The sequence below is a fragment of the Mustelus asterias genome, chromosome 9 (genome assembly GCF_964213995.1).
Source record: "Mustelus asterias chromosome 9, sMusAst1.hap1.1, whole genome shotgun sequence".
NCBI classification, from domain to species: Eukaryota; Metazoa; Chordata; class Chondrichthyes; order Carcharhiniformes; family Triakidae; genus Mustelus; species Mustelus asterias.
In genome coordinates, this window is record NC_135809.1 from 122,637,184 (window position 1) to 122,664,061 (window position 26,878).

The window sequence follows — 26,878 nt, forward strand, 5'->3', positions numbered from 1 at the left end:
AATATTTTCAAACCGTTTTGCTTGAGAATGAACATTTTTTCCTCTTTTCTCAAAATAAATCTTCCCATCCATGCACCTTCCTCCAGCTAGAATTGGGCGAACTGACCACAGACAATTGCACAGTTTGTGCCATTTCCACTCTGTTAGTGCCGGGGGGGGGAGGCACCCACTGAAACGAATAGAGGGAATCTAAAAGCTGCAATCTCAGTGCATTTCAAACCTCTCTGCCGTTGTATTTGTCGAATCAGTTTCGAGACGTTTTGCGCGAGGGTACGAAATATACGTTAAGGTTTTAAAAAACATTCAGGTGATACCACGCGAGAGAAAAGCTGGGCACTTAAAGGAAATTGCCCATATATTGTTAATGCTCTACAAGCAAACAGTGCTGATCTTCAATGGAAGCTGATCTTTTCTTTATAGGCAATGACATGAGTTTTGTAAATTAATAAACATGCCAGCATCTGGAGACTGCATGAAGCCTCAATCACTTCTTATTGTGTATTCTCTTCCAGGCCCACTTTACAGTGCTAACCGCCATCCAAAGAACAATGCAGTAGAAATCTCTGTCGCACACTGTGACAAACTTGAAAGGCTTCAGTCCGGGCTTTCTTTGACGGGGACAATTGGCAAGATGCCTGTGACTATTCACGCAGAACAGGCAATGAAAAATGCTTGAAGTCAGTTTCAGGGGTGGCAATGCCCAGGAAAGAAAGACCACATATCATGAATAGCTGCTGCTAGGAGACTAATTCCAAAAGCATGCTGGTTCCGAGCCTCCATGTGCCGACATCAATGGGCTCATCTTCTGTCCATTGAAAGGGCCTGAAATGATAGAGATATACATGAGAAAGAACTATGAGGGATAGAAAAATAAAGCCAAAGGAGACAACACTATAACGATTGTTGCACTGAAGGCACATTAGTTGTACAGTATGTTCGCCAAATGTGTTTTCTGTGATGTTTAAAGAAAATTAACCTTCCTGAAACATCAATTGCCGTTTTTAACACTGATATTAGAGATGCTCCATATATTAGGTCACCAGGACTTTGCTTCCACATATTATTTCACAATTAGGACTTCTCGTGTGTGTCCATCACAGGTTGATGTGATTCATCGAGTGCGTCGGTAACAGAAGTTTGCATGCTTTCCACTAGTTTGCTTCACATTTTCAGCTCACACCCATGGTTAGCAGAAGGGGGGGGGGGGGGAAAATGTTAAGTCTCTCCCTGTCAGTATTTAGCCTCTCCGTCCACAAGGCCTCCTCATGGCGACACACAGGAACTGGGTCCATTGCAGCCCCAGGTTAAAGCTTCAGAGGAACTCAGAGGAGGTTTGGCCCCCAGATATGCAGTGTGCACAGCCCACCAGCATGTGGGCACACCCAGGCACTCATGAACTTAATTCTCAGCTATGGGCTAATCGCACCACTACCTCGTGGTTACCTCTGGAGAGTCGAAGGCTAAGGGATTAAACCCTTTTGTAAAGGCTGATTGTTGCAACTCATGGTGCTTTGCATTACTTTGGACTCACCCCGGGAGGTCGAGAGGGGGACCCTGACATTAGGGCATCCCAGGATTTCCATACATTCTGCCCAGCCTTGCGCACTGGGAGAACACTCCAGTTCCACACAACATAGGACACAGGAGTTACGAGTGAAAAGCCCGAACGAACGGGTGCTATGGGCTGTCTCCAATGGTGATTTGGTTTATTATTGTCACATGTATTAGGATACAGTGAAAAGTATTGTTTCTTGCGCGTTACACAGACAAAGCATACTGCACATAGAGTACATAAGGGCGAAGGAAAGGAGAGAGTGCAGAATGTAACGTTAAAATCATGGCTAGGGTGTAGAGAAATTTAGTGCGAGGTAGGTCCACTCAGGGATGGCAACAGGGAAGAAGCAGTTCTTGAGTCGGTTGGTACGTGACCTCAGACTTTTGTATCTTTTCCCGACAGTAGAAGGTGGAAGAGAGAATGTCCGGGGTGCGTGGGGTCCTTAATTATGCTGGCTGCTTTTCCGAGGCAGTGGGAAGTCAATGGGTGGGTGGCTGGTTTGCGTGATGGACTGGGCCCCATTCACAACCCTTTGTAGTTTCTTAAAAGTTTATTTATTAGTCACAAGTAGGCTTACATTAACACTGCAATGAAGTTACTGTGAAAATACCCTAGTCGCCGCACTCCAGTGCCTGTTCGGGTACACTGAGGGAAAATGTAGCATGGCCAATTCACCTAAGAACTCCACACAGACAGTGACCCAAGCCAGGAATCAAACCCAGGTCCCTGATGCTGTGAGGCAGCAGTGCTAACCACTGTGCCAGTGTGCCACCCCATGCTGCCATCGTGCGATCTTGGTCAGAGCAAGAGCCATACCAAGCTGTGATACATCCTGGAAGGGTGCTTTCTATGGTGCATCTGTAAATGTTGGTGAGAGTCATAGTAGACATGTCAAATTTCCTTAGCCTTCTGAGAAAGCACGTCCCTTCGGTCAACCACTACCCATCTCGAGTCGGAAAGCTCCCAACTGGTAACGTGCTGACCTGCCACGGCCCATCCGGTACAATGGGTGCTCGGAGCTCAGAGTTTCTGCTTAGCAAGTGGATGGAATCCATTGCAGCAGGTCAACAAACAAAACAAAACAAGATGCCAGCTTGTCGACGGGCAAGCTGGAATGTCAGGACCGCACGCACAGGATGAACAGCCACCTTACAGCTGGAAGATAAGGTGTGCAAGGCAGCTCTGTCTGACACGGAACCTGATAGGCCGAACATCAACAAAACATCCCGACAGGAGACCAGGCTTCCTGAGAGCAGATCCCTGAAAGAAAAATATTACACACTCATACGGCAGGGCAAGGATTCAAAGGAAATACATGAAGCAAGGTGCTTTTAATTTTTTTTTCATGGGATGTGGGTGGCGCTGGCAAGGCAACCATTTTTTTGCCCATTCTGAATTGCCCTTGTGAAGGTGGTGGTGAGCTGTTTTCTTGAATCGCTGCAATCCTGTGGTGTAGGTACACCCACAGTGCTGTTAGGAAGGGAGTTCCAGTGTTTTGAGTTAGAGATAGTGAAGGAACGGCAAATATATTTGTTTGTTTATTAGTGTAGGCTTATGTTAACACTGCAATGAAGTTACTGTGACAATCTCCTAGTCGCCACACTCCGGCGCCTGTTCAGGTACACTGAGGGAGAATTTAGCATGGCCGATGCACCTAACCAGCACGTCTTTCGGACTGTGGGAGGAAACCGGAGCACCCAGAGAAAACCCACGCAGACACGAAGAGAACGTGCAGACTCCGCACAGACAGTGACCCAAGCCAGGAATCGTACCCGGGTCCTTAGCATTGTGAGGCAGCAGTGCTAACTACTGTGCCACCGTGCTATATTTCCAAGTCAGGATGGTGAGTGGCTTGGAGGGTGGTGGTGCTCCCATCCGTCAGCTGTTCTTTTCCTCCTTGGTGGTAGAATCCGCAGGTTTGGAAGATGCTGTCAAAGGAACCTTGATGAGTTGCTGTGGTGCATCTTAAAGAGGGTGCACACTGCTGCTACTGTGCACTGGTAGTGGAGGGAGTAAATGTTTAGGTTGGTGGAAGGGGTGCCGATCAAGTGGACTACTGTCCTGGATGGTGTCGAGCTTTTTGAGTGTTGTTGGAGCTGCACTCATCCAGGCAAGTGGAGAGTATTCCATCACACTCCTGACTTGTACCTTGTAGATGGTGGAATCAGGAGGTAAGTCACTCACTGCAGGATTCCTAACCTCTAACTTGCTCTTGTAGCCACAGTATTTATATGGCTAGTGCAGTTCAGTTTCTGGTCACTCCCCTAGGATGTTGATAGGGGATTTAGCCATGTTTTTGCCAAAGTGAAATGGTTAGACCCTCTCTTGGTGGAGATATCATTGCTGAGCACTTATGCAGCACAAATTGCAGTGGCCCTGGAGTCAAATGTAGGCCAGACCAGGTAAGGACGGCAGATTTCCTTCCCTGTAGGACATTAGTGAACCAGATGGGTTTTTACAGCAATTGGCAATGGTTTCATGGTCATCATTAGACTTTCAATTCCAGATTTTTATCAAATTCAAATTTCACCATCTGCTGTTGTGGGATCTGAACCCTGGTCCCCAGGGCATTTTTCTGGGTCTCTGGATTACTAGTCCAGTGACAATACTACTACGCCACTGCCTCTCTAGGAATGTTATCTATAGTTCAGTGCCGTGCTTCATTACAAACACTTAAGCACAGATTTATGAGGAGACTGACACCGTTATCAGCAGAATCCCAAAGGCAGAGCATCTTTACCTACTGGGGATTTCAATGCATGGGGACCATAAGGCATGAACTTTGTGCCTTGGACATTGTGGTTGGAAAAGATATACGAGAATTAAGGGACACTGTTTGAGCTTTGCTGCTGCCGTGATCTTTGTATGACTAATACTTTCTTTCAGAATAAATCATGCCATGAGGCATCCTGGAGGCATCCAAGATCAGGGCATTGGCAGCAACTGGACCTGAATATCATCAGACATGACTTCTGTGAACAGGATATCCAACTACCACAGCTACCACAGTGCTGACTGTGATACAAGTCACTCCTTGGAGTGCACTAGGGTGAAGATGTCCATTCAATGTTAAGTACGTGTGCATATTCTGATTGCAGCAAGAACTCGGAGGCAGCACAGTGGCACAATGGTTAGCATTGCTGCCTCACAGTGCCGAGGACCAAGGTTCAATTCCCGGCTTCGGTCACTGTCTGTGCGGAGTCTGCACGTTCTCCCCATGTCTGCTTGGGTTTCCTCCGAGTGCTCCGGTTTCCTCCCACAGTCCAAAGATGTGCAGGTTAGGTTCATTAGCCATGCTAAATTGCCCCTTGGTGTCAGGGGATTAGCAGGGTAAATGCATGTGGTTATGGGGATAGGTAGGGTTATGGTCGGTGCAGACTCAATGGGCCGAATGGCCTCCTTCTGCACAGTAGGAATTCTATGATTCCGTGAACTACTCAACATAAAGTCCAACAGAGTGCTAGGTGGTATGCGAATAACTGCTGGTTGCAACTTTACTAGAATATCCAGATGTGCTCCGACACAGGAAATATCCAGGCAAAATATGAAGGGATCCAAAGAGCAACAGGTCCATCAGCAAAGAAAATAGTTCCATTGGAAACAAATACAGGGGAGGTCATCATCAAGTACAATAAAGAGCGAGAGAGATGGGTAGAACACTACCCTGAGTTGTAATCTCGGGAGAACGCCATCACCGAGGGTGATCCGGGGACTATGGGAAACCCGCCTGGATGGCAGAGCTGGATGTCGAACCCGCAGTGAAACTATTGACTGGCTTAGCATGGGCCCAGCTGCTGCTGCTATACTGCCTGAGCTCAACAAACATTGGACACTGGTTCCTGCTGCAATATCTGCAGCAATTGCAACAATTCCTGAGGCATAAGTAACAGAAAGCAAGAGTGGGGGTAAATGGGTGTTTTTCTGGTTGTCGATCAGTGACTAGTAGTGTGCCTCAGAGATCAGTGTTGGGACCACAATTGTTTACGATTTACATAGATAATTTGGAGTTGGGGACCAAGTGTAGTGTGTCAAAATTCACAGATGACACTAAGATAAGTGGCAGAGCAAAGTGTGCAGAGGACGCTGAAAGTCTGCAAAGGGATATAGATAGTCTAAGTGAGTGGGCGAGGGTCTGGCAGATGGAGTACAATGTTTATAAATGTGAGGTCATCCATTTTGGTAGGAATAACAGCAAAATGGACTATTATTTAAATGGTAAAAAATTGCAGCATGCTGCTGTGCAGAGGGACCTGGGTGTCCTTGTGCAAGAATCACAAGGAGTTGGTTTGCAGGTGCAGCGGGTAATTAAGAAGGCAAATAGAATTTTGCCCTTCATTGCTAGAGGGATGGAGCTTAAAAACAGTGAGTTATGTTGCAGCTGTATAAGGTGCTGGTGAGGCCACACCTGGAGTACTGTGTACAGTTTTGGTCTCCTTACTTGAGAAAGGATATACTGGCACTGGAGGGGGTGCAGAGGAGATTCACTAGGTTGATTCCGGAGTTGAGAGGGTTGGCTTATGAGGAGAGACTAAGTAGACTGGGGCTATACTCATTGGAATTCAGAAGAATGAGGGGAGATTTTATAGAAACATACAAGATTATGAAGGGAATAGATAAGATAGAAGCAGGGAAGTTGTTTCCACTGGCAGGTGAAACGAGAAGTAGGGGTCATGGCCTCAAAATAAGGGGAAGCAAATTTAGGACTGGGTTGAGGAGGAACGTCTTCACACAAAGGGTTGTGAATCTGTGGAATTCCCTGCCCAGTGAAGCAGTTGAGGCTACCTCATTGAATGTTTTTAAGGCAAGGATAGATAAATTTTTGAACAGTAAAGGAATTAAAGGTTATGGTGAGCGGGCGGGTAAGTGGAGCTGAGCCCACGAAAAGATCAGCCATGATCTTATTGAATGGCGGAACAGGCTCGAGGGGCCAGGTGGCCCACTCCTGCTCCTAGTTCTTATGTTCTTATGTTCTTATTATCTTCCTGAACATTGTGAGGAAAGTACTTACCCATGTTGCCCTTGTCAGACTGCAGATTCTCTTTGAACACAGCTACCCAGAATCCCAGTGTGGCATAGAACTGGAAGAGAGGTTGCGTAGGCTTGGGTTGTTTTCATTGGAACAGAGAAGACTGAGGGGCGACCTGATTGAGTTGCTCAAGATCATGGACAGGGTGCTTAGGGAGCAGCTGTTCCCCTTAGTTGAAGGGTCAGATACGAGGGGACACAAGTTAAAAGTGAGGGGTGGGAGGTTTGGGGGGATTTGAGGCAAAACATTTTTACTCAAAGGGTGGTGACAGTCTGGAATGCGCTGCCTGGGAGGGTGGTGGAGACGGGATGCCTCACATCCTTTAAAAAGCACCAGTATGAGTACATTGCACGCCGTAACATTTAAGGCTATGGGCCAAGTGCTGGCAAGTGGGATTAGGTGGGCAGGTCAGGGCATTTTATGCACCGGTGCAGACTCAATGGACTTCAGGGCCTCTTCTGCCCTATAGTATTCTGTGATTCTGCATCTCTGATTTACAATTGACGGTATTATCTCAGTCCAGCATCTACAAGAGAATGCTGTGAAGAAAGTACAGCGCTCCAGATTGCCTTAATCGAGTAGAAATGGTCAAGAGCTTCAGTGTCCAGATCACTAACAATCTGTCCTGGTCCCTCCACGCTGACACTATAGTTAAGAAAGCCCACCAACACCTCTACTTTCTCAGGAGGCTAAGGAAATTCGGTATGTCCGCTACAACTCTCACCAATTTCTCTATGTACGGTATGTTTGTCTGTATGACATGCAAGAAACAATATTTTTCATTGTATCCCAATACATGTGACAATAATAAATCAAATCAAAATCAAATCAACCTAATTGAGAGACTGAGAATACCAAACTGCGAATCAACCAAGGCTGTGTCCTCAACGCACTCCTCTACAGTGGTGACACCCTGGACAACATATGCTAGGCTGGAGAAAGAGCTGAACAGTGTCAGACACATCCTCGGAATCTCCTGGCAGGGCAAGGTCACCAACTCAGAGGTCCTGGACTTTCCATCAGCATACATTCACTGCTAACCAATGACGTCTGTTCTGGCTTGGCCATCGGATGAGGGTGACCGTATGTCCAAAGACCTCCTATAACGGTGAATTGGTCACCATGTCACGACCTCCTGCACGTCCATACCTCCTTTATAAGGACACAGGTAAGTGAGATGCGAAGATAGTGGATATTGGCACTGACAATTGACGGCCGTGGCCTCTGGAGACTGGCTGTTTGGAAGGGCATTGGAAGAGGAGAGCAGAAACCAACTCAACTGGCCGAGAAGAGGGCCCAGAGAAAACAGGGGCCGGTGAACCGGTGAACTTGTCAGCCCACCATCTCCCTCTGCATTAAATGTGGCAGAGACTGCCCTGCCAGAATGGGGGCTCCTGAGCCCCACCGGGTGATGCTTAACACAGGTTGACCACCAGGGCTCAAACTATCATCTAGCCATAGGCTGCCGCAAAAGACTTCTCACAGTTTGGAAATCGCCTCTAGTTGCGTTCAGAGTTAGATTGACTAATTCAAGCTTTTACAGTTGCTAACCACTTACACTTACAGCGATTTATGCAATGTTATCATTGCCAAGTGAGGTGGTTGAGACAGTTACGTTTAAAACTTATCTAAATAGACACATGAACAGGCGGGGAATAGAGAGATATAGGCGGTTGGTCTGGATAGAACAACATGATTGATGCAGGCTTGGAGGGCCGAAGGGTCTGTTCCTGTGCTGTACTGTTCTTTGTTATTTGACTATTGCATCATTATGTCTGCGAGGGTGGTTACAGGTCAAAAGTGACGTTTGCACACCGTCCTCACAATTTGATTTCAAAAGGAACAGTTGCCTGCATTAAAATGTGATGTATCACAGCCGCGGTTTTCCTCAATCATATTTGATAAACACTAACATTCACAGCTTCATTTCATTTCAAGTTATGTTGCAATATGATGTTGTAGTCAGTGAAGAAATGGATTTAATCTATGGGGAAACGTTATGCAAATGCCAAACCAATTACTTGTGGCAATGAAATATTAAAATGCAGCAATAGTTGCCTTTTAAGTCTCACATATTAATGGTTAATCATTTTCCATCTGTGCTTTTCTGTGATTACTTTACTTGGTTTTTACTGGTTAAAAGAGATTTTGCTAATTTTCCTAAATCCAACATTTGCTATGGTGGGTGCTTGAGGGTCTTTAAGAACGGGATATCCTACGAGATTCCTGTTCCCTCTCCAGGGACCATTCCTGGAAGAGTGTTGTTGGTAGATATCATAGAATCCCTACAGAAGAGAAGGAGGCCATTTGGCCCATCAAGTCTGCACCAACCACAATCCCACCCAGGTCCTATTCCTGTAACCCCACATATTTACCCTCCTATTCCCCTAACACTAGGGTCAATTTAGCATGGCCAATCAACCTAACTCACACATCTTTGGACTATGGGAGGAAACCAGAGCACCCAGAGGAAACCCACACAGACACAGGGAGAATGTCTCAACTCTACGCAGACAGTGACCCGAGACCGGAATTGAACCCAGGCCCCTGACGCTGTGAGGCAGCAATGCTAACCACTGTGCCACCGTGCATCCCTTGAGTGAAGATGTGATCAAGTTTGGTTGTTCTAATCAAAACTTTTCCCGCTCGTCAAATAGAAAGGCTTGCATTGATGTTGTGCATTTCACAACGCTCCAAAATGCTTTCTGGCCAAATTACCTTTGAGGTTTCGCCAGTGACATAACGGAGCAGCCGGTTTGTGCATGGCAAGATCCCACGGACAACAATGTCATCATGAACCGATAATCTGTTAGAGTGAAATAATTGCAAAACCTGTGGATGCTGGTGGCACAGTGGTTGGCACTGCTGCCTCACAGCACCAGGAACCCGGGTTCAATTCCGGCCTTGGATCACTGTCTGTGTGGAGTTTGCATGTTCTCCTCGTGTCTGCATGCGTTTCCTCTGGGTACTCCGGTTTCTTCCCGCAGTCCAAAGATGTGCAAGTGAGGTGGATTGGCTATGCTAAAATTTCCCCTTAGTGCCCAAAGATGTGTAGGTTAGGGGGAATTAGTGGGGTGAATATGTGAGGCTATGGGGTTAGGGTCTGAGTGGGATGCTCTGTCAGAGAGTTGGTGCAGACTCGATGGGCCGAATGGCCTTCTTCTGCACTGTCGGGATTCTATGATTCTAAATAGAAAGTGCTGGAAGTAGTCAGCAGGTCCGAAAACAGAAACAAATTTAATGCGCGGGATTTTCCAGGCCCCCCCCCCCCCCCCCCCTCACCCAAGGCATGTTTTCCGGTGGTACAGGTGACTCACCATTGGCCACTAGTGGTATCTTCCAGTTCTGCCCATGTCTACGGCACTTAGCATTGCCGCGGGTTTGGGTTGGGGGTGGGGGAGGGTGGGGAGTCGTCTTCAGCCGGACCAGAGATCACCCCAATCCCACCCAATGGTTCAGGTTGAACATAACTTCTTCTTGTGAAAGAACATTAACTTTGTCACTCCACAGATGCTGCCAGACTTGCCGAATATTTCCAGCACTTCCTGTTTTTAACTGTGTTTCAGTGATGCTGGCTAAGGGATAAATAGTGTCCTCCTGTTCTTAATAAGAACATAAGAACTAGGAGCAGGAGTAGGCCATCTGGCCCTTCGAGCCTGCTCCGCCATTCAATAAGATCGTGGCTGATCTTTTCGTGGACTCAGCTCCACTTACCCACCTGCTCACCATAACCCTTAATTCCTTTATTGTTCAAAACATTATCTATTAACTGAAACAGTGCCGTGGAATCATTTAAATTCACTTCAGAGAGCAGACAGGACTGCAGTTTAGCATATCATCTGTAAGACAATGCCTCTGAATGTGACAGCAGAATGTAAGGCTAGATTTTGTGCTCAAGTCTCGTGTGAGATTTGAACTCAAAAAAAACCTTTGAATTCAGAGTTGAGAATACTACCTAGTGATCGAGCCGCCCACCAAGAATGCTGACCACTGTAACCAAGCCCTGAAGTCCTCAAGGCTGTGTATGGAACCAAGACCCTGTGAGTTGAACATGTCAACAAAGAAAGGAAAGCAAACTGCAAAGAAAAAACTGCAAAGAAAAATGACAAATAACCGATCTTTGTTTTTTTGTTTGATAAAAAATACCCTAGTATCCAAAGTCAGATAGGTTCAACACCAATAACATAGTGAGAAGCCTCACAAGGCCAGATTAAAGTCCAACAGGTTTATTTGGTATCACGAGCTTTTGGAGCGTCGCTCCTTTATCACCCACCTGAGGAAGGAGCAGCGCTCCGAAAGCTCATGATATCAAATAAACCTGTTAGACTTTAACCTGGTGTTGTGAGACTTCTTACTGTGCCCACCCAAGTCCAACACCGGCACCTCCACACCAGTAACATAGGTTGTTGTGGTTCCCAGACAATTAAGCATCGTCCACACAACAAGTTGGTTGGTCTTGAAGTGACAGAACTGGCAAAACAAACACACTCCTCTTTCACAGTTCATTACTGTTTGTAACCAAGTGGAATTGATGTACTAAATATTTACTTTTGAGCGTTACACCTTTATGTCTAAACGCAATTATCTGCCATTGAGGACACAACTTCTGAAGTTCACCTCAATCTCCACAGATCCCAGCCCGCCTTAATTTTGACTGGGTTCTGTTTATTTGAAGGCAAGGACATTGTTTTTGAGGAATGTTGCAAGCTTTCAGAAGCATTGGGCCTGATTTAACCTTTGCTCTCATTCCTTTGAGCTTCCTAATGCTTTTTTTAAAAAATTGTGTGACATTTCATCTGCCACATTTTATCGAACATTATATTGTTGCAACATCATAAACCACTTGTGCAACATCACGAACCATTTTGGGTGTGTCTTGAGAACCTGGTATTCACCTTTTTTTAAAATGTCAGCTTCAAACGTCAACTCTGTGAAGACAGCGGAGTAACCAGCACACATTGTGACATCCTGACACACAAGTGACTATTAGATGTGGACAAAAAAAAACCCCTCAGATAAACCTAATGCAAACAAATCTTTAAATTTCAGATATTTAACCCTCTGGAATAGTTCAACATTTGACATTCTTATTATTGGCTCATGATATTATCTGACAATCATGAATTATAGCTACAGTGTCTTGGCAGTAGGATCACATAGGCTTAGAAACACGAGGCAATGACCCGTTATCACATCAGCAGCTAAGATACCACACAGGCTCCACTAGAAGCTTGCACTGGACCAGATCATTTTACTTGACGCAATTTTTAAATCTCTGTACTTTATTACCACGTTTCTTTCGCATTTACTGCCATGTGTTAGTCATTCCCAGCTCCGTTTAATTCTTCTTTTAAAAACTGGTTGTCTTCTTTAATCATCAGTTATTTTCCACCCGTTCACCCAAACACCTCCATTCATCTTCTTCCTCACACTGGAGTTGGTGGGTGGCCAATTAATGAGAGGCATACTTCAGACATTGTGTTGCGACACAAGAGCTGCCTGTTTCTCCCATGCAAAAGCAGTCTTACCCTGCCAAGCGACTAAGTGTGGACCAGCTCACATTGTGCCTCAGCTCGCTGAGATAAAGGGGCCATTACACAAGCACTCAGGCCCAGTCGTGCAAAGTGAGTGACTTTAGTACCAGGCTGCAGCTCATTCTCTTCTGTCGCATTTCTTCCTTTCTTGCTCGCCCAGTTATATCACAATGGCATGCAGCAGAACAGGCTCGAGAACTAAAACCACTTTTGAATTTGATTGGGTTCACTCTGAGAAAATCAAACATCCTGCTGGGCAGATATCCAATATGGCACCCAGAGACTTCTTGATTTGATTTGATTTATTATTGTCACATGTATTAGCATACAGTGCAAAAGTGCTGTTTCTTGCGTGCTATCCAGACAAAGCATACCGTTCATAGAGAAGGATGCAGAATGTAGTGTTACAGTCATAGCTAGGGTATAGAGAAAGATCAACTTAATGCAAGGTAGGTCCATTCAAAAGTCTGACAGCAGCAGGGAAGAAGCTGTTCTTGAGTCGGTTGGTAGGTGACCTCAGGCTTTTGTATCTTTTTCCCGACGGAAGGTGGAAGAGAGAATGTCCGGGGTGTGTGGGGTTCTTGATTATGCTGGCTGCTTTTCCGAGGCAGCGGGAAGTGTAGACAGAGTCAATGGATGGGAGGTTGGTTTGCGCGATGGACTGGGCTACATTCATGACTCTGTAGTTTTGAAGCCCAGCTCATAATAGATGGAGCCAAGGTTGTGTGAGTTTACATCCTACGACGCATATGTACACCATACATAACCTCAGCTATCGGCAAGTTATGTTGAATAACTTATTTCCAATATTGTAGATGTGGGAAAGCTGCCCAGTGCCAATATGTAAACTTTATATCCTTCTTCACCGCTATTTATGTTATTCTTATTCCCTTCAGTTTTTTACTTTGCCTCCATTCTTATTTTTCCCCCTTCTTTCTCGTCATTAAATGTATCATATCTCCCTTCTTAAAAAATTTGCTGCCTCACATTTCCTTTCCCATGCTTGTACTTTTTGTCTTTGCCTGCTCTCCATTTCCCTTTCACACACAAGCACATAACCTCATACACTCCTATGCACAAAGTTATGCAGTTTGTTGCCACAATCTCCTCAATGACTAATCCCCTAACACTGGGAAAGCTTTGTGCCGCGCTGCTAATGCAAGGAAGAACTCAGGAATGCGGGGCCTGGAGAGTGCCTATAGAATGAGAAAGGAAGAGAAAAGGAACTGGGAGGGAGAAAGAAGTCAAACCACAAATGGGATGGAAGAAAAAAAGATTAGGCGACAATATCCGACTGCATTAAGGGGTCAGGAGAATTAAGCTTAAGAGCAGCTTGCTCAGTGTGTGGGGGATAAAAAGGCCCCAAAATGAAAGAAAGTGGTTCAAGTGCAGAGATTGGTGAGGGTGAGAGGATGCTGCTAGGGAATGTTCAGGAGTGAAGGCATCAACTTCATATCAACATGGGTTTAAAGACAGCATCACAGGTACCTCTACTGATCATATTAATTAAAGTTAGGGTTGGACTTTTTGTAGAGAACAGGATTGCAGTGTGGAGATGCACGTTTGTGTAATTAAAATGCAAACGTGACAGCAGTTGACGGAAGAACCAACAACGGCAGCTGTTATGAAATCTGACCAAGGACATTTTACATTTTAAATTAAATGCCGCGCTGTTTTGCTCAATTTAAATATTTTTAATCAATGGTTAAAAAATGTACATTTTAATTTTGTGGCTCTGTGGTTACCTCCAAAGAAAATAGCAATGAAGACAAAAGCCCTGTTTATACTTTGCAAACTCCTTAAATTCAGTTCCAGTCATGAACATTGAAATTCACTCCAATCTCCCCTCGGTTTATCCCATTGAGTTTAAAGAGGTGCGAAGCACCATTGAATAATATATATATGGGCGGGATTTTATGGCCGTGCTCGTCCCGAAACCTTAAAATCCACGCGAGGTCAACGGACCTTTCCATGGTCCGCCCCTCGCCCGCTCCAATTCCCTTGGCGGGCAGGACGGGAAAATTTTGGTTCCCTGGATTGGTTAGGTGAAGAGGAGTGGGAAGTAAATGCCTGTGTGCAGCATAAACACTGACATGGACCAGTTGGGCCAAATGGTCTGTTTCTATGCTGCCCACTTAATACAATATCTCTATAATTTCCAGTTGAACTCCATCGGAGGCTTTTCAATCCATCTTTCCACTTCCCCCGAAGCAGATCCTCTATCTCTGTTGTCCCAAACGGGTGGTGGGTGCATCAATCTAGAAAATTGCCGAAAATAAATAACCTACCACCACTCGTACCGATTCAGTCGTTCTGATGTTGTACAAAGTCAAAGCTCAGCCTCCAGAACCACTGCAGATTTCCATAATAGTAATGGCAGGGGTAGGGAATCCAGTCTGTGTCTCATGTAATCCACGTACAAAGACCTGTTTGCGTTCCTGCAGGAGAAGGTATGCTTTAGTTCCTTGTGCCCTGTTTGCATTCTGCCCTGCAATAAGGTTAGGTGTTTTCTTTGAGAGGGACTGTGGGTTATTTAGAACTGAAAGGAGCTGAACCAAGTCACACTGTTTTCATGACACAGTTGCGTATGCAGGCCATACAATGCGCTGCCAACGGATCAAGTAGTTAAAAAAAACTCTGGAAAATGAATGAGTTAACACCTTGTGGAGAGTTGAATTTCAGATAGATGTGCTAAGCCTTCATACAGTTTATTTATTAGTGTCACAGGTAGGCTTATATTAACACTGCAATGAAGTTACTGTGGAAATCCTGAGTCGCCACACTCCGGCACCTGTTCAGATACACTGTGGGAGAATTTAGCATGGCCAATACATCGAACCAGCTCATCTTTCAGACTGTGGGAGGAAACCAGAGCACCCGGAGGAATCCCACGCAGACACGGTGAGAAGGTGCAGACTCCGCACAGTCACCCAGGTAGATAACACTGTTGAGGTGCCTGGAATTTATTCATTACCCAATTGGGTGCAGGATGACTTTCCACTCCTGATTTTTCACTTTTCCATGATGAAATTGAAGCAGCAATGTAATGAAGCTCTGATCTTTGTCTTGTTTATGTATTTATATTCCTACTGGGAGAAAGAATGTTTTGGAAAATTTACCAATGCGTCCCACAACTAAATTATGACTTGACAGAATTTTGGACACATGAATGAACCAATCTGGCTCAAATGCATGAGTCCACAGTGCAAGATGGAGCATCTCAAATAATTATATTCATGGTATTTGGTGCTAGTCTTTTTGTAACTTCATCCTCCTGGTACCTTGCCCTAAGAGATTATTGATGACCATCAACTTCCATTGGATTGGTCCACGATTACATAGGAACATAGGAACACAGGCATTAGGAGCAGAAGCAGGCAATTCAGCCCTTCAAGCTCGCTCCACCATTCAATCAGATCATGGCAGATCTCTCCGTGGTCTCAAATCCACCTCCCTACCTGTTCCCCATATCCCTTGAACCCATTTTAAAAATCAGAAATATATCTATCTTCTTCCTGAAACCATTTAATGATTCAGACTCCGCCGTGCTATGGGGCAGCAAGTTCCACAAATTCACCACCCTCTGCGAGAGGTCATTCCTCCTCATCTCAGTTTTAAATCTCTCAACGCGTACTTGTGACCTCTTGTTCGAGATTGTGCTTGACAAAGTAGTGCAGTGGTTTGCCATTTCCTTTTGCAGAATGGCAGGGAATGCCAGGGAAGCCTCCCCCATTCTTACCGTCTTGCCATCAGGGGTATTGGAAGGGTTTGCAGACTGATAATTAACCTGATGGGCCTTTTTATGAGCACACATTCTTGTGATCATCAAGTCCTGGGATGGGAATTGAACCGAGAACTGCTAATCTACAGATGGGGATACAACCACTGCACCTAAAACCTACTACAGAATTAAATTAAGTGCAGTTTTACATCTCAGTGTGAGCTTGGCTAAGGTTTGGACACTTCCATCTCTAAGTCAGAAGGAGCACATTTATTCGGGATATAATCTAAAAGAAATAAAGTATGATTTTTAAAATTCATTCCTGGGACATGGGCGTCGCTGGCTGGCCAGCATTTATTGCCCATCCCTAGTTGCCCTTGGAGGGCAGTTGAGAGTCAACCACATTGCTGTGGCTCTGGAGTCATATGTAGGGCTTAGAATCCTACAGTGCAGAAGGAGGCCATTTGGCCCATTGAGTCTGCACTGTACACAATCCCACCCAGGCCCTATCCCCATAACCCCATGTATTTACCCTAGCTAGCCCCCTGACACTAAGGGGCAATTTAGCATGGCCAATCCACTTAACCTGCACATCTTTGGACTGTGGGAGGGAACTGGAGCACCCAGAGGAAACCCACGCAGACAGGGGGAGAATGTGCAAACTCCGCACAGACAGTGACCCAAGCCGGGAATTGAACTCGGGTCCCTGGCGTTGTGAGGCAGCAGTGCTAACCATTGTGCCACTGTGTCGCATACTAGGCAAGGACGGCAGATTTCCTTCCTTAAAAGACATTAGTGAACTAGATGGGTTTTTCCAACAATCAATAATGGGTTCATGGTCATCAGTAGATTCTTAATTCCAGATATATTTTATTGAATTCAAATTCCACCACATGATGCGGCAGGATTCAAACCCGGGTCCCCAGAACATTAGCTGAGTTTCTGGATTAATAATCTTGCGATAATACCACTTTGCCATTGCCTCCCCTTGCATTTATATGGTGTCTTTCACAAGCTCAGGATGTCCCGTCATGTTTTACAGCCAGTGAAAGGCCTTTGTGAAGTATAGTCACTGTTGCAATATAGGAAATGCAACAACTAATTTACACACAGCAAGGTTCCACAAAGAGCAATGTGATAACGAGCAGATAAAGAGAGTTTTGCGTCTGTTGAGGGATAAATACTGGCCAGGACACCAGGGAGAACTCCACCACTCTTCTTTAAAACAATGCCATTGGAGAGGGCAGGTGGAGCCATGATTTTAGCTCTTATCTGAACTATGTAACTTCTAACCATGCAGCACTCTATTGGACTGTCAGCCTAGATCCCCCAATCCCTGTGGCAAGGTTTGAGTCCAGTACCTTCTGACACAGTGGCAAGAGTTCTACCTCTTGATGCATTGCCAATCCCCGACTTTGGTGCAGCACCGAGGAGGTGCTGCAGTCTTGGCTCTTTTGGATGGGACTGGTGTAAATGTATAAGTTCTCCTGGTAGTATTGGAAGGAGATTAGGAAGTTATTCTATTAACCTGGCTGGCATTCCTCCCTGAATCAACCACCACCAAATTGGTTGTCCATCTCATTGATTCCTTGTGTGAGCCTGCTGCCATACCTTTTGCAGACTGGTTTAGCTCAGTTGACTGGACAGCTGGCTAGTGACGCCAACGGCATGGGTTCAACTCCCATACTGGCTGAGGTTATTCATGAAGGCCCGTCTTCTCAACCTTGCCCCTCGCCCGAGGTGTGGTGATCCTCAGGTTAAATTACCACCGGTCAGTGCTTATGGTCATCTGGGGCTATGGCAACTTTATCTTTACTTACTGCCAAAGCGATGGTGGCTACATTTCATAGAAACATAGAAACTAGAAGCACGAGTAGGCTATTTGGCCCTTTGAGCCTGCTCCGCCATTCGTTTTGATCATGGCTGATCATCAAATTCAATACCCTTCCCCCCATATTCCTTGACCCCTTTAACCCCAAGAGCTATGTCTAATTTATTCTTGAAATCACACAATGTTTTGGCCTCAATTATTTTCTGTGGCATTGAATGCCACAGACTTTGGACTCCCCCACCCTGGGGAACATTCTTTCTGAATCTACCCTGTCTAACCTTGTTAGAATTTTATAAGTTTCTCTGAGACCCCCTCTCACTCTTTTAAACTCCAATGAATACGACCCTAACCGACTTAGTCTCTCCTCAAATGACAGACCTGCCACCCTAGGAATCAGCCTGGTAAACCTTCACTGTACGCCCCCTATAACCAGGACATCAAAAGTGATTCATTGGTTATGAGGTTTCAAGATGCTTTGGGGATGTGATAAGGTGCTATGTAAAATTCCACCTTTCCACACACTTTACAAGATTCAAAATTCAGGCTCAATGATAAGTTTTCCAGCCACCTGTATGTGTGCGAATATATTATATATTATATATACTATACATCTGAAGACTATGATTCCTTTGTGCTTCTTGACTGAAAGAGATGATTGACACAGAAAGGGAGTTCACTGAAATGTATCAGATTTTGTTAGTGATATCTAAACAGGTGCAGCAAAGATGAACAAAAGCAAAATTAAATACCTATAAACATCTGTATCCTCTCAGATGTGCCCTCACTTCATGAAGGAGTAGGCCTGTTGAAGTGGCACTAACATTAACCTGAATTAATTTTGCATCCCCAATGAAATTCCTTTAAAAGAGATCCAATTTCATTCAAGAAATTCCAACGTGTTTACCAATACAAGATTTTCCCCTTTCAGGACAGCTCATAGTTATTCAACTTTCCTCAAGAACATGTTTGGCAAATTGCGTTGTCATCCTGTTCAACATAAATGAATGGCAGACAGACACTGTTGGCCAATTCCAGATTAATATTCTCTTTTATGATTTCTGTATTATCCAGCTGAAGAACTCCGCAATAGATTCTCCACTTTAGATTACAGCAAATATCGGAAACTATCAATTCACTCCAGTAGCTTTACTAAAACATTCTACAGTCATCTACCAAAATCAATTTCTGGCCCCATTTGTTGCACAGCATTGTACAAACTTTGTTTTCTTCTATTAATTTACAAGATGGGGGGGGCGTCACTAGCTAGGTCAGCATTTGTTGCCCATCCCTAATTGCCTTGAGAAGGTGGTGGTGAGCTGCCTTCTCGAACCATTGTAACACAGTGCCTTACAGCACCAGGGACCCGGATTCAATACCCAGCTTGGGTCACTGTCTGTGTGGAATCTGCACGTTCTCCCCATGTCTGCATGGGTTTCCTCTGGGTGCTCTGGTTTCCTCCCACAGTCTGAAAGACGTGCTGGTTAGTGTATTGGCCATTCTAAATTCTCCCTCAATGTGCTCGAACAGGCGCCAGAGTGTGGCAACTAGGGGATTTTCACAGTAACTTCATTGGAGTGCTAATGTAAGCCTACTTGTGACACCAATAAATAAACTTTATACCTGTGGTATAGGTACAAAAGCCAAAACCAAGGTTCTCTTGTCTCAGGTAGATGTAGAAAATCCTATTGGGCAATATTTGAAGATGGGCAGGGGAGTCATCCCAGTGTCCAGGCTAAAAACATTGACATTGACATTGCAATAATAGATGATCATGCTGTTATAAAATTGCTGTTTTGTGGGTGCTTGCTGTGTCAATTGGGTGCTGGATTTCCGGTGATTATCCAGCTACAGAGTCTCGAATCTGGCTGTCCAAAATCTGGAGTTGCCCGAAAACTGGACACTTTTACAATGTTCCATGCAGTAATGACAATTGAGTAAAATTTTAAAAAAACTTACCTGTACAATTCAGCGAGACACAGCATTGGCACGGTATGGTTCCAGATTAGTTATCGACTTTGTTCCTTTGCACGCCATTCCATCCCACAATCTAAGTGACTCTAGACCCCAGCCGAAATGCCCACGGCCCCAATCGCCCAACCCACTACTCGGCAATATCAAAAATCTGGCGCTGCCCCGGTCCCAATGTTGCTGGATTTGTGGTCCTGTATTCTTTTTCTTCTTCAGTGATCACTCACTAACCAGAGCAACATGGTGGCTCAGTGGTTAGCACTGCTGCTTCACAGCGCCAGGGGCCCGGGTTCAATTCCTGGCTTGGGTCACTGTCTGTGTGGAGTTTGCCCCACCCAAACCTATCCATGTAAAGCCATGTATTTATCCCTCTAGTCCCCCCGACACTAAGGGGCAATTTAGCATGGCCAATCAACCTAACCCGCACATCTTTGGACTGTGGGAAGAAACCGGAGCACTCGGAGAAAACCCACGCAGACACGGGGAGAATGTGCAAACTCCACACAGACAGTGACCCGAGGCCAGAATTGAATCCAAGTCTCTGGCAGTGCTAACCACTGTGCCACCATGCTGCGTAACACATCCGCAATGGCATTTAGTCTCCTAATTGGAAAGTTCCACCCTTTAACTCTGCTTCATTGCCATCGGCACCAGTCAGCCTCTTCTAACATGTGAACCATGACCATGACTGCAGGCAGGATATTGCACAATGGAAAACTTTATCATTAGGGGCAACACTGTGGCTCAAAAGTTAGCACTGCTGCCTCACAGCGCCAGGGACCCAGATTCGATTCCAGCTTTGGGTCGCTGCCTGTGTGGAGTCTGCACATTCTCCCCGTGTCTGCGTGGGTTTCCTCGGGGTGCCCCGGTTTCCTCCCACAGTCCAAAGATGTGCAGGCTAGGTGGACTGGCCATGGTAAATTGTCCCTTGGTGTCCAAAAATTTGTATGATGTGGTGATGCCAGAGATATGGAGATCCCACTCACCTGAGGAAGGAACAGCGCTCCGAAAGCTTGTGATTCCAAATAAACCTGTTGGACTTTAACCTGGTGTTGTAAGATTTGTAGGTTAGGGGGAATAGCGGGCTAAATAAGCAGGGCTACGGGGGTAGGGCCTGGGTGGGATGCTGTGTTGGAGAAACGGTGCAGCAGCGATGGGACGAATGGCCTCCTTCTGCACTGTAGGGATTCTATGATTCAATGGAAACACAACCACAGCATCAGAATAAATATAAATTATAAAATACAGCTCTCAATTTGCAGTAATATGGGGGTCACTGGATCAATCAGGAAACTGGAAGAGTGTCTCTTTTCTAGTCGAGGGCACTGAAGCACATTATTGACCCTTACCTTCCCTGGTTGAGTTCAGATTGAACCAGGACCTCAGTGAACTGGCACTAAATTAAGACAGAAGATTCAGTTTTGTTTTTGTTTGTCTTTGGTGGACCTGTTTAGATATCAGCAGTGAGTCTGGCACATTCCAGTACCCTCCCTTTCTCTATCAGGCATCTCTTTCAGTGAACAAAGTACAAAGGGATCACAGTCTGCATGTTGAAATAATGGCTTGGGATTGCTTGGCATAAAAGGAATGCATTAAGAATTAAGAATGCATTAAGGGAATGTGTTTCCTTCCTCTCCGGCAGACCATCAAGTTTGGGAAGTACATGTGAGATGCAGTAGGGATTATTGGAAATGTGCAGGGAAAATGAATTCATCATAGTTGGGACTTTATTGAGACAGCAGAAACTTACTTTTTTGCTGCATTTTCACATTTTGACACCATAAGTGTTAGACCATAGACTCACTGCAGTACAGAATAAGGCCATTTGGCCCATCGAGTCCATACCAACCACAATCCCACCCAGGCCCTATTCCCGTAACCCTCATATACCCTGCTAACTCCCCCTGACACTCGGGTCAGATTAGCATGGCTAATCAACCTAACCCGCACATCTCTGGACTGTGGGAGGAAACCGGAGGAAACACACGCAGACATGGGGAGAATGTGCAAACTCCACACAGACAGTGTGACCTGAGGCCGGAATTGAACACGGGTCCCTGGCGCTTTAAGGCAGCAGTGCTAACCACTGCGCTGTCCTAGATAGATATAATCTGTTGTTCAGCGTTATCAAAAGTTAAAATGGCGTGACAGAACATTCTGGAGCCTGAACCTGAATGTCACAAATATCTTTGCGGCTGCTATAAAACAGGCAGTTTTGATATATTGAAAAATAGGGCGAACCTTTATCAATGTATCAAAAAGTATTCTTTGATCTTTTATATTTTGGTTAATGATGTGTCCTTTTAAACAAAGAGGTCCACAGATCACTTATATAAGATATTTTTCTGAACCATCATTACTGACATATAATAGGGATGAGTGAAAATCTAGGTCAAAGGAAAAGCGACTCCATAGAAATTCTACGGTACAGAAAGAGGCCATTTGGCCCATCGAGTCTGCACCGACCACAAACCCACCCAGGCCCTACCCCCATATCCCTACATATTTACCCACTAATCCCTCTAACCTACGCATCTCAGAACACTAAGGGCAATTTTTTTTAGCATAGCCAATCAACCTAACCCGCACATCTTTGGACTGTGGGAGGAAACCGGAGCACCCGGAGGAAACCCACGCAGACACGAGGAGAATGTGCAAACTCCACACAGACAGTGACCCAAGCCGGGAATCGAACCCAGGTCCCTGGAGCTGTGAAGCAGCAGTGCTAACCACTGTGCTACCGTGCCGCCCGACTCCCAATTTGGTACATAAGAACGTAACAACACAAGAGCAGGAGTAGACCACATGGCCCATCAAGCCTGCTCTGCCATTTAATACAATCGTAACACTGCCTCCAATACAAGTATATCTTTCTTTGAATGTGGAGGCCAAAACTGCACACACTACTCCAAATGTGGTCTCACCAAAACCCTGTACACCTCTACCAGGGATTATTCATTCCTGTGTCCAATTCCCTTGCATTAAAAACCAATGTACCATTTGCCTTCCTAATTGCTTAACTTTTTACATTCCGGGTGCTCCGGTTTCCTCCCACACTCCAAAGATGTGCAGGTTAGGTGGATTGGCCATGCTAAATTGCCCCTTAGTGCAGATCTTAGGTTTCAACTTCTCTTCCCCGCCTATTCCTCATATCCTTCAATTTCCTGAGAGGCCAAAGTCCCTATCCCAACCTTATACCTATTCAAAGACAGAGTAACCTCTGTGGCAGGGAATTCCAAATCTTCACAACCGTTTGAGTGAGATAATTTTTCCTCACCTCAGCCTAAAATGATTGACCTCTGAGCCTCAAACTGTGCCCCCGTGTTTTAGATTCTCTGACCAGGGGAAACAAGCTCTCATCATCCGACCTGTCAACCCCCTGGAGAATCTTACATGCTTCAATGAGATCGCCTCTCGTTCTTCTAAATCCCAGAAATATATAAACCTAATTTGCTCAGCCTCTCATCTATGGACAACCCCTTAACTCCAGGGACCAATTTAGTCAATCTCCACTGTACCACCTCCAATGCAAGTATATCTTTCCTTAAATGTGGAGGCAAAAACTGCACACACGACTGCAAGTGTGGTTTCAACAAAATCCTGTACACCTCTAGCAAGGCTTATTTATTTCTATGTCCAATTTCCTTGCAGTAAAGACCAACATGCCATTTGCCTTCCCAATTGCTTGCTGTATGTTAACCCAATATAGTAGGGATGAGTGAAAATCTAGGTAAAAGGAAAAGCGACTCCATGGAAATTCTACAGTACAGAAAGAGGCCATTTGGCCCATCGAGTCTGCACTGACCACAAACCCACTCAGGCCCTACCCCCATATCCCTACATATTTACCCACTAATCCCTCTAACCTATGCATCTCAGAACACTAAGGGTAATTTTTTTTAGCATGGCCAATCAACCTAACCCGCACATCTTTGGACTGTGGGAGGAAACCGGAGCACCCGGAGGAAACCGACGCAGACACGAGGAGAATGTGCAAACTCCACACAGACAGTGACCCAAGCCGGGAATCGAACCCAGGTCCCTGGAGCTGTGAAGCAGCAGTGCTAACCATTGTGCTACCATGCCGCCCATTTGGTTCTGGAGTTTTGTGCGTTCGACTACAGTTCACCTATCAGTTCACATGTGCTGCATACTTACCCTGAATAATAGTGTATAAAATAGGTATTGTAAATTGTGTGATCTTTACAAATTTGTATGTATGTGTAAAGATGTGATTGGGGTGAAATAATAGTCTGATTTACTGGTGTGTGGCATTGAAATCTTTCCACCCTGTTTGTTTAGTGTAATAATTTCCTGCCACAGAGGTTACTCCACTGGGGCGGCATGGTGGCACAGTGGTTAACCCTGCTGCCTCACAGCGCCAGGGACCCAGTTCAATTCCGGCCTCGGGTGGCTGTCTTTGTGGCGTTTGCACATTCTCCCTGTGTCTGCATGGGTTTCCTCCAGGTGCTCCAATTTCCTCCCGCACTTCAAAGATGTGCGGGTTAGGTTGATTGGCCATGCTAAACTAACCCTAGTATCAGGGGGATTAGCAGGGTAAATATGAAGGGCACGGGAATAGGGCCTGGGTGGGATTGTGGTCGGTGCAAACTCGATGGGCTGAACAGCCTCCTTCTGCGCTGTAGGGATTCTATGATAATGCAGTTCATTTTTCGTTTGTTAAAGGTTTATCAGCAGACTCCTGTGAATGTATTCAGTCACTGCCCTCCACCATAATGAACAAAAAAAATCAAAGTCAGGTTCTATCAAGGCAGGTTCCAGTCTGGGATCTTCTTTGACCAGTAGTAACATCAGCTGTGATGAAACAGTGCTCAGCTGAAAGCATGTCATTCACATCTAATGTATATATTTTTAACAAATTGCTGCACAAACATTGAGCAATTCGCATTGGTAGATGTGCAAATCTCGATGACAGCTGGTTATGTCCATGAGATCATTTCTGAAACTATTCTGCATTTTCATGTCCACCTCTCGACAACTGTTATCTGTACTGCAGCTTAACCATTTCACTGCCATCCATCTGACATGGGGAGGTTTTCATTTAGACAGTTTTACACCACAGTTCGTAGCAGCTATTGTTTGAGCCCTTCATAGAATCATAGAAACCCTGCAGTACAGAAAGAGGCCATTCGGCCCATCGAGTCTGCACCGACCACAATCCCACCCAGGCCCTACCCCCATATCCCGACATATTTTACCCGCGAATCCACGCATCCCAGGACACTAAAGGGACAATTTTTAGCATGGCCAATCAACCTAACCCGCATATCTTTGGACTGTGGGAGGAAACCGGAGCACCCGGAGGAAACCCACGCCGACACGAGGATAATGTGCAAACTCCACACAGACAATGACCCAAGCCGGGAATCGAACCCGGGTCCCTGGAGCTGTGAAGCAGCAGTGCTAACCACTGTGCTACCGTGCCGCCCCACTCAGTTGTAGTTCAGTAAAGGAGACATGAGTTCAGCTTCTTCATAAACTACCTTTATTTCTTTGATCCAACTCCACAATTCTCACCAATGCCCAGTGCTACCTATAATCCCTTTATATATCAGTGACTTCTATTGAATAATTGACATCAAATTAGGATTTAATGAGAAGGTCCGTTAACCCATTCCTAACAGCTATATCCCTGCTCATGCCTCTGTTTCTCTATCAATACTTGGTCAATGTCCCTTGGCATTGCTCACGGATTTGATTTGAGTAAATAAAGGAGAAATGTTCAAGATGGTGGTGGAGTGTGACGATTTCTTGCGAGCTGTCCCCAGCATAACCTCTAATTCTATTGTTTACTCTCAAAAGACCAAAGAACAAAGAAAATTACAGCACAGGAACAGGCCCTTTGGCCCTCCAAGCCTGCACCAACCATGCTGCCCGACTTAACTAAACCCCCTACCCTTCCGAGGACCATATCCCTTTATTCCCATCCTATTCATGTACCTGTCAAGACGCCCCTTAAAAGTCACTACCGTATCCGCACTACCTCCCCCGGCAATGGGTTCTAGGCACTCACTACTCTCTGTGTAAAAAATCTGCCTTGTACATCTCCTTTAAACTTTGCCCCTCGCACCTTAAGCCTATGCCCCCTAGTGATTGACTCTTCCACCCTGGGAAAAAGCTTCTGACTATCCACTCTGTCCGTGCCTCTCATAATCTTGTAGACTTCTATCAAGTCTCCCCTCAACCTCCGCCGCTCCAGTGAGAACAAACCAAGTTTCTCCAACCTCTCCTCATAGCTAATGCCCTCCATACCAGGCAACATCTTGGTAAATCTTTTCTGTACGCTCTCCAAAGCCTCCACATCCTTCTGGTTGTGTGGCGACCAGAATTCAACACTATGGGCCCGATTTTACCAAATTTCGCACCCGTTTTTGGGCACGAAATCATGGTAAAGTTGGGCGCGGGCCTATACCGCGATCTGCACCTGATTCCGAGCAGATCGCGGCTTTACCAACGCCCGATTCGGGCACGGGTCCAGTCCGCGCCCAAATCGGGCGGCCCAACGATTCAAATGCATAGGCATGCATTTAAATCGACTTAATGAACCGCGCACCCAACTCTACCGCCAAATCCCACTTTACCGTCTTCTGATCCAATGCGGATCCATGCTCTAATCGAACCGCCGAATAAAAATCCGAAGTCGCCGCTGCAGCCTCCAAAGAGCGGGGTCAGAGACTGCAACGGCTCTCTGACCCAGCTCCTCCTCTGGGGGGATGTGGGGAAGGGGGGTGGGAGGAAGAGAAGGGGTGTGACGTATCATCCTCTGGGGGGGGCCAGGGTGGGAGGAGAGGGGGTGTGACCGATCATCCCCTGGGAGGGGAGGGGGGGAGGGGGGGGTGGGAGGAGAGGGGGTGCGATGTATCATCCTCTGGGGGGGGGGGGGGGGGGCCGCTGCCACTCTGCGGCCGATCGGTGGGGAGGGAGGGGGGAGGGGGCAGGGGATTCCGCTGCCACTCTGCGGCCGAGCCCTCCTCCCCAGCGGAGGAACGAATCCCTCCTCTCCGGAGTGGCCGCAAACTTCAAACACCACGACTGTCATTAATCGCAGCGGAACGCTGAGTGGCAGCGGAACCCCCTGCCCCCTCCCGATCGGCCGCAGAATGGCAGCGCCCCCCCCCCCCCCCCAGAGAATGATACGTCACACCCCCTCTCCTCCCCTCCCCCCCCCCCAAACGATGGTCTGTGTCAGAGAGCCGCTCTTTCTGCTTTTTTCTTTCCCGCC